The 9,631-nt window shown below is 35.4% G+C and overlaps 1 protein-coding gene across 7 annotated transcripts in view; it reads left to right on the top strand.

The window, feature by feature from the left end:
- Nucleotides 1–9,631, top strand: part of Cep170 (centrosomal protein 170) — a 106,366-nt gene that overhangs the window by 584 nt on the left and 96,151 nt on the right. The gene's annotated exons all lie outside the window — the stretch shown is intronic.

The raw sequence follows: 9,631 nt of genomic DNA, 5'->3' as shown, positions 1-9,631 counted from the left end.
CTTCCCCCTGCGCCGTAGCCGTTCGCGAAGCCTGCGGGCGGAGCGTCGGAGGGAATGGCCGCGCCGCCTCTGGGGTGCGGGCTTCCCCCATCCCGGGAGCCGGCAGTGCGCTAGCCCCTATTGTATGGCGGTTTGGGCGAGCTCAGAGGACGAGCCCTGTGGACGCGTTGGGAGGGCGTGGGAGACGCGGTGTCTTGCACCCAGCCTGGCGACTGCACCCCGCGTCGGCTCGGGCTTCGTAGTAAACCCGGGGGAGGAGAGAGTGGCTTCCTGTCGGCTTCATTGTCCTAGGATCAAAACGTAGGGTTTTGGTGTACTTTCCTTCCATTTGTGCGAGGGGAAAACATATTAGCGGCTACCTAACACAGGGCGGGAAGCTGTGGGATTTACATTTTAAATTCTCCGATCTCTGTTTGGTGGTTTTCAGTAGTTTTACCCCCCCCCCAGGAATATAAAGATAGAGCCTATACCTGATGGAATCCAAGTGTACCAAGGTGATCAATGTGAAATTACGGCTGGGTAGGAAGGACTGACAACGAATCTGTTGTGTACCAGGGAAATGAACGAGCAGATTTTTTTTTCCCCCGGTTGGGTGGGAAAGGCATTCATGTTCCTAAGGGAATAGATTGGAATACATGTTTCTTATTTAGTTTTTAAACAATAAAAGAAATAGGCCTTTTATGTTTTTGAAACCGTTTTTAACCTGTTAATGAGAATTCAGGTGTTTGTCAGGAATTTGTTGAAGCAGAGGATATACACCTGGTTGAAAAGGCATCTTTTATTTATTTTTTATTTTTATTTTTTGAAAAGGCATCTTTAAATATGGTTTGAATTTCAGGCTTACAGTGCTTTGAGCCCCTTTCCTGCAGTTCTGCTTAAAACAAGTAGAAGAAAGAACGAAGCAGGAGAGGGAGGAGCAGGTGGAGGAGTAATGTGAGAGGAGTTCCATGATGAACACAGTTAGCTAGATCTTCATTGATAAAACTCTACTTGCTTAATCTTTAAAGGCTTAGAAATTCAGTTCTGGAAATACTGCATTAATAAATAGAAAGTTAGAAACCATTTTTTAAAATTTTTCTGCCATTATTTATAAAAAGAAAACCAGACCTGCTTTTAGTTCTTCCTGTGCAGAGACTGTTGAATTTTGTGTTTTACTTAAAGTATACTTAACAGAGACAGAGCAGACCAAAACTTGGCAAGTTAACTAACTTGTTCGCCCCAGCCAAACTAATGGAAGGCAGGTGCTCTTTGAGTTGTCTGTATCAATGAATTTGATTCTCACAGTTATATTAACTCAGTCTTTGTCTCATTGATGTAAAAGCGATACTACTGAAATTGAACTCTAGTTTTATAAACTAATTTACTATGTAAGGAAAAAAGAATGCCTTCCTTTCTACTTACTAGTAAGTTTATTATTTGGAATTCAGTTGTGGGTTGTTTTGTAATGTGATCAACTATAAATATTACGACTAAGATTTCCACATAAAACCCTATGAAGTGAACTTTTCTTCCATTAGTGAATTATTTTCAACTTACCTTTTGAGAGACAGTAGCTTTATGTTCTTAAGTGAGTTGATTTTGCTACATAAAATATTTATTACCCTACATTAAAGCTTTTTCTCACCCCGCCCCCCTTTTCATACTGGGAATTGAACTCAAGGTCTTTGGCTTGAGCTAAGCCCCTAATGCTTTTTAATTTTATAGACAGTTCTTCTTAAGTCTCCAACTTTCTCAGGATGTACTTGAGCTTGAGTTCCCCCTACCTCTGCCCCCCAAAGTGCTGGGATCACAGGCATTTTCTTCAGAATTTACTTCTCAAATTTCAACTAAAAAAAGAAAATCTGTGATTGAATTTGTAGAATTAGACTCAATGAAACATTAAATGTAATTTTACTGGTAAGTTTCATGCTTTTCTAAAATATTGTAAGGAAATAAGTAATCTACATGTTTCTTTTTTTACCATTAGAATAATGGAATTTACAGTGTAAAGTTTAGTATCATTCTTCATATTAATGCAAATCTCAAGATACTTTAAAAACTTCTGTGCTTAGTGGTTTGTTCCAAGCAGCAGTTTCTTGTTCCCTGTTATCTTGTAAAAAAAAAAAGGTTTTATTTTTGCATCTGATAGCAATGCAATAGTGCCTCTGTCGTACCAAATATATGTTTAAGCTTCTTATCAATGTATTAAAAAATTCTGTTCCTGAAAAATATTCTCCATTATTATAATTAGTGTGTGATTCTTTTCTTCCTGTCTTAAACATTGTGGTATTAAGCAGTGTGCTCTTTTAATTATCTCAGTGCATGGTACTTAATTGCAAACTAAAGTATCTGAACAGTTGCAGATTATTCTGGAAGTATAACAAAAGATCAATCACATACCATCTGAAAATGCTTGGTTGAATAATATTGATTGTTACATTAAATGTTGATCTGTTTCAGTAAGAAATAGCTTTATTATTAATGAGGAAAAGCCTTGGACAATCTTTCTTTGTTTTTGGTACCAGGGATTGAACTCCGGACCTTGGGCTTTTGAGGCAGGCAGCAGCAAAAACACTGAGCTAAATCCCTGGCCCTTGGACAATCTTTTTTCATTAAACATTTTTAGTAATTAAGATTTCTAACAATAATTACACATGGTGAAGGGGTTTTTATTTACTTAAATATTTCATGAGGGATCTATTCAGCAGTGAGTAAGCCATTTTGAGGTATAAAAGGAATAAGAAAACATCTGTGGTTGATTAAATTGATGTACTGTCCACTTTAGTTGAAATGATTGTGCAACAGTATAAATTTTTTTAGCCAGAGTGAATAATGTCCAGTATGTACAAAGACTAGTTTTATGTCAGAAAAGGCAAAAAAAGAAACCAACAAAAGGAAGTTTAAAGAAAACATTACTTATATCTAAGTAGTGATTACATAGAAATGGATGAGAATCTAGCCGGGTGTGGTGGTGCACGCCTGTAATCCCAGCACTTGGGAGGCTGAGGCAGGAGGATCACTGGGAGTTTGAGACCAGCCTGGGCTACACATTGAGTTCCAGGTCAGTCTCAACTACATTGTGAGACTCTGTCTCAGAAAAACCAAAAAAAAAAAAAAAAAGAAATGGATGAGAATCCAAATCATATATTGCTTAGATTTGAAAAACAAGTGAGATGTAACAGAAAATGCGTTATTTAATATATCATTAATAAATGACATAGAAATACTACCTTTTGTGACATGAAATTGTTTGAATGAGTGAATGCCTATAATGTATGGATTGCCTGAGTGTCAGGCTGTCCTCCCCACCTCCTGTAAGTGTGTGTAATTTATGCAGTAGTTTTCTTAGTTAAGGTGTTTATACATTTAAAGTGGAAAAAAATTTGAAGCAGTGTTAGTGAATATCTGTGCCACATATTACTTACTAAGTTGTAGAACCCATGTCTCTGACCAAGTTTGTTCTACTCAATTATTTTATGCAATTTAAAGGGCAATATTTATTCCATTCCTGTGATTTATTAAATTTTAGGATTGGACTGAACTTTATAGCTAATCCATACTATGTGCCACTAACTGCTAATATTCTTGAGATGTTGTTGAATAGCTCCTCCATGATTCCCTCCCTGGATGTAGAAGAAAGCCTGTTTAGCTTTCACAAGTTTTTAAAAGAAAGAAGTTATGTAAATTGAGCTATCTGCTTCGCTATCTAGCTTTTTCAAATGATTACTGTTCTGTCTTGAGTGAGATAAGTAGGGTTTTTCTCAGTAGCTTTCCACTAGATATTCTCTTTTTTAAATTAAGTGACCTCTTACTTTAAACTTCATATGGTATAGTTTCCTTTGATTTTCTCTTCTCTGTCATTTGGGTTTAGTTAGGTTTGTCAGTGTTACTGTTTTTGTTTTGATCCTTTCCTAATATTTAATTTTGCAATTATGGTCTGAAAGCAGAGTGAAGTGAAACACACTTATTTCAAGAGATACACACTTTTGTTTATAGTCTACAAATGTGTCAGCTGTTTAATGACATTAATGCCTCATTTCTAGGCGGAAAACAGTGAAAAAATATTATATGACCGCTCAAGTAATACTTATATAATTCAAGGGGTTATTTTTTGAGATTCTCTACTTTGTTCTTCCAATATTAAAGCAGCTTTTCTTTATGACATGATTGTTTTTATTAGGTGCTAAGTTTCTTTTGATACTGGTTGTAGGTTTTTGTTTTATTTAATTAGTGTTCTTAACTAGTAAAAAGGTAGCTTGTCTTGGCTCTCCATTTTGATTTTTGAGAAGTTTCTGTAGAAACCACTGATAATGTCAGCATAAAACAACATCTTTGCCTTTATACAGATCTCTCCATTCTGTATATACTTGTATGTAGTTTATGCTTTTTAGGCAATATTTTACCTTTATCCTTTATTACATTTCACCTCATGAAAGTTGTTGAGATCTTCTTGAATTGTGATTTTGTCATCCAAAGGATTACCTTCTCTTCCAGGCATTTTGACATTTGTAAATTTAGCAAACCAGACCTCTATTGTCTTCGTCCTGGCTATGTATATAGCCAATGACAAAATCATACAAAATTATAAACAGAATAAGTGTTACATAAAATATGCTGGGGTGTGTGTGTGACAAAATGATAGTGAAAACCATTTGGATATATTTTGTTTTTAGTAAGGAGAAAACTAGTATATTCTTCAGTAACAAAGGAACTGGGTGAAGCCAATTTTTAATTCATGCAGTGTATAAATTAAGTTTGGTGGATAACATATATGATTACACAGTTATAAGAAATTAATCAGAGTCCAGTGTGGTGGCACATGACTGTAATCCCAGCACTTTGGAAGGCTGAGGCAGAAAGATCATAAATTTAAGCTCAGCCTGGGCAATCTAACAACTTAGTGAGACTGTCTCAACACAAAAAATATAAAGGGCTGGGGTTATAACAGCACAAAGGCTCTGGTTTCAATTTCCAGTACCAAGAATAAAAGAAGAAATTAATGAGGATAAAGAGATAGTGAATGATTGAAGACTGCTATAAATATTATAGTTTGAAATTTCAAGGGCCCAATACATTCATATGTTTCAGAAATCAATATTATGCTGGAGTTCTAGCTAGAAACCTAACCTGTTGCCTCAGTGATTAAATCAGAGAGAGAAGAGTTGTGGTGAAGTGAGAAAAGAATTTATACTTCATTGTGACCACACAGGAAGTAGAGACCAATGCCCTGGCTTGGGGTACTGACAGGAGCTTTGGAATTATATAGTAATAGGGGGCAAGACTCAAGCATTCTCAAGTAACCTTGGTCTAACAACTCTATTCTGACTGATCAGTGTCTCAGGTCTAGTTATTCAGGGTCTTAGGAAGTCATTAGTATCACTTGAGGCATGTTAGTTCTCAGGAGGTGACTGATTTCCCTTGGGGCAGTCTTAGTTCCAGTCACAAAGTAAGCCTTTAGGGTTCCCTGTTGTTGGAGTTTGGAATAAGCTGGGAAGACGTCAAAGAGAGAATAAGTTAGTGGGGACAGTATTTGTGCCTTCTTTCAGGTTTTTTTTTTTCCAAAAATAAGTAATTTGAGAGTTTCTTCTACTCATTCTCTGTGTGCTGTTAAAGTAACTTTATTATGTATCCTTCAATAGGAGCAAAGAAAAATATGTGTTTTTAAGCCTTCCATTTCTGACTCAAAAGGTAGCCTCGTATATCTTGAGGGCTTCTATTGTCAAGTGGGTGGCGTGTCTCTGAGAAGGTGACATTTAGCAGACTTGCATTAGTTAAGAAAGCAAGCCATCTCAGTATCTTTATTGAGAATATTCTGGCTAGGTGCTGTGGTTCAGAGGAAGGAAAGAATTGAGTGAATTCGGAGAACAAGGAGGCCAGTATGACTGGAGGTGAGTGAAAAGTTGGGAGGAGTTGAGATTGGATAGAGTTTATTGATTGTTTTTATTTAAGTGCTGTGGGAATTCATTGGAAGGTTTTTCAGGGAAATGACAAAAGAATTAGTTACATTTTTAAATGGCTCTGGAAGTTTGTTGGATAATACAGTAGGCTGGAGGGTTTGCAAGAACGGTAATAGGGAGTTGAGTTAAATGGAGTGATCTAGACTAGAAGAGTTTTAGACGTGTAAATTTAGGAATGTTTATTTACCATCCATATCAAGTGTATATACATATCAAGTAGAGAATAAAATATACAAATCAGGAATTCAGAGGAGAGTTTTGAATATGCTTAAATTTTGTGTCACTGTAGGCAAGAAGAGATCACTGTGGTAGGGAGTTAGACTGAGAAGAGGCCCAAGGATGGAGATCTACTACTTTGAATTTTGAAAGCTTAGCATAGGGAGTCATCAGGAAAGATTGAAAGATGTGGTCAGCAAAGTATGAGAAAACTAAAGGAATGTGGTGCCCCAGAAGTGAAGGAAAGAATTTTTAGAGATAAAGAGTAATCCACCACTTAATATTACCTGAGTACTAGTTAAGAAATCATATTTTCTTGTCATTGGTCTCTGAGAAAGTAGTTTCATTAAACTTCTCTTTATCAATAGGAACGTGCATAATTCTTCATTGGAAGCTGCTAAATTTAAAATCCTGAACAAAGTTTTATTCTGTGTAGAACATTTCTGTTTCCTAGGAGGATGGGCATGGGTGCTAGTGCTGCTGAATTTTAAACTGGAGAAGCAGTGCTGTTCAGTAAGAAAAGTTTACCGTTATGGAGTTGCCTCAGCAGCATTGATTGATTGTGTGATACTGAGTATGTCACATGAAGCACTGTTTCATCTATCTATAAAATAAAGCTGGTGATAGACTACCTTAGAGATTTATTAAAAACTAAGTAAAGTAAGTGTAAACAGTAAGTGAAAGGTACAATTGCTGATAGGACTTTTCCTTTCTTATGGTCCCAAGTGTGGTTCTACCACCTTGTTAGATTTGCAGTAATATATTGGCTGGTTGATGAAATACTTGTTATTTTGACTCTATAGGAGTAATTTTTACTTCCTGTGGATTTCTTTCTCCTAAGCACACATTATTTCCTAATATTGGGTTGATGCTAGCAAGAGGAAAAGAGCAGTCAGGCTTTCAGATAACGCTTTTCTCCAAATCTAAGCTCGTCCTTTAATTCTGAACAGGGTATCTAAATAAGAATTTAAAAAGCAAAGAAGTAAGCAAGTCCACCTTTTTTCCAGGTAGCAAGGACAACTTTTTCCTGACAACTGATTTTTTTTCTAGAAGGTTTTTTAATTGGACAGTGGTTTGTCCTGTGTTACATGGAACAGAAAAAGTAGAAAATCCAAAACTTAGATGTTGGCTAGGAGCCTTGACGTCCAGGCAGCTGAATGAAAAACTGATTTGAGGAACTCAGAGTACAGGAAATATGGAGCCTGCTTGATAATACAGGAGTAAGTATAAAATAGTTATTTTGTTTTTAAAAATTGCATTGCAAGTAGATATTTCCCGTGGTAAGCTTTTTGAGGCAGTAGGACTAGAACTTAAAAATGCAGGGACTGAGGGAGCTCAGTAGCAGAGCAGTGCTCTATGACTGATGCTGTGGGCTCAATATCCAATACCACCCTCATAGAGTCTCTTCACACTAGTCAGGGGGCATGGTTCTAGGCTCTCCCTGCACGCATACCAGAATCCTTGGATGCTCAAATTCTTGAAATAGAAAAGATGATTTGAATATCATCTTTACACATCCTCCTGTACACTTTATTAGTATTATTATTATTTTGATTTTTTTTCCCCTTGAGTTAGATTCTTGCTGTTTAGTTTAAGCTGACCTGGAACTCACAGTAGACTGGGCTGGCCTCGAAATTATGGCCAATTCTCCTGCCGCAGCCTTTGGATTCTCCTGTGTACTTTAAATCATCTCTAGATGACTTGTAATATTGAATAAAATGTAAATGATTCTCATATGCTATTATTTAGGGAATATTGTTAAGAAAAACTACATGTTCCACACAGACACAATTTATTTTTGACCTGAGCTTCATTGATTTCATGAATGCTTAACGTGTGATTCCTTTCCTTTCTGAAGGAATGCTCATCATATTTACTTGTAACAACTTTTTTGTCATATGTGAAGTTTTTTTCACACATTGTCATTTCCCATTTAAATGCTGTTTTTCCTAAGTAAAATGTTGATGCATGTATAGCCAAATTTCTTATTTCATTTTCTTTGTGAAGTAATTGTTTTGCTCAAAATTCTGTTAAATGCATGCTTTTTTTCTTGTGTTTGTGTTTAAAATTTCTGCATACAATGTGTTAATTCATCTAAAAAATATTTAGGCATGTGTTGTCTTTGGTCTCAGTATAATTCATCTATTGTGTAATTCTTTATTATCCCCATTTCTATATCATTTCTTTTATCCCATCTACCTATCTCCCTTTCATAACATAGGCTACAGTATTTGTTTATAAAGGAACAGATTATTCCCTACATATACATTACACTGACTTTAGAATTTATCTAGTTATTCTTCCATACTAATTTTTTTCTAGATGTTTTAGAATTATTTTATCAAGGTCATTTAAAAATTCCTTTTGAGGTTTTGACTGAGATTGCATTAAACATATCGATTTGTATATGACCTTAAAGATGACAAGAGTACTCTGGAGCATGTTTTATCTTTTACTAGTTTTTGATGGTATTTTTAGGTATATTTAAGTTCCTGTCTCTTTTAGAGTCATACATTTTCATTTTTCTAGATTTTTTCTTAGTTAAAATTTTCAAATTTGGAATTACAAAATTATAGATAGGATCATGTTATAAAATTTTAAAATGTGGTTATATTCTTTTAAGCTAAGTAAAGGAAAAACTGTCAGGAGAGTCTTTCAATTAACTTTGAATTATCACTTGGCTTTTATGTTTTTAATTTATTGATTTAAAAATATCAAACTTTCATGAACTAATTTGTTTACTAGGAAGTTATTAAGCTTATTCTTTTTTTTTTCTTTTTTTGGTTTAGTAGCAGATCTAGCCATTTATCTATTATTGTAACTTGTCAGTCCATCCTTTTTTTTTTTTTTGGTCCATCTTATATTTGATACATTTCAAAATAAATCGCAGTTACTAGTAGTTTGTGTGTGTTTGTGTGCATAAGTCATTTGAGGTTGATTATGTTTAAACTTTCTGAATGTTTTAAACAGCACCATTGAACTGTTTTCCAACCAACCTATTAAATGAAGCACAGGACCATTAAAAATGAAACACATTGTTTTCTACTCCAGTCGTAGTGGTAATGCACTCAGTGTTTTATAAAGAGCTAGCTGACAATATTGGCAGTGATAGCACTGTGCTATCCCATCCTTTGGGGTAGGAGAGTGTGTGTGTGTGTGTGTCTGTCTGTTAAAGCAAAATGGTAAATTCAGGGTTTTTCCTTTTAATCTCACTACTTTCCACTTCCACTATGCCCTTATCTTTCACTTTTTTGAAGAATTCTGTGTTTAGTTGTTAGTGAAATAAGAGCCTTTGCCTGCAGTGAGAAAACACAAATTTTACCTTGATTCTGAGTAGTGTATGACAAATTCTAGAATGTTGAGACTCTGTTACAAGGGCTGGGGATTTAGCTCAGTGGTTCGGTGGCCTGCCTTGCAAGCACAAGGACCCGAGTTCAATCCCTGGTACCAAAAAAAAAAAAAAAAAAAAAAAAAAAAAA

This window comes from Fukomys damarensis, unplaced genomic scaffold (assembly GCF_012274545.1).
Source record: "Fukomys damarensis isolate Sample0158 unplaced genomic scaffold, DMR_v1.0_HiC HiC_scaffold_11, whole genome shotgun sequence".
Lineage (NCBI taxonomy): Eukaryota > Metazoa > Chordata > Mammalia > Rodentia > Bathyergidae > Fukomys > Fukomys damarensis.
The sequence above is the reverse complement of the archived record's forward strand: the minus strand, read 5'-3'. Positions and strand labels throughout refer to the sequence as shown.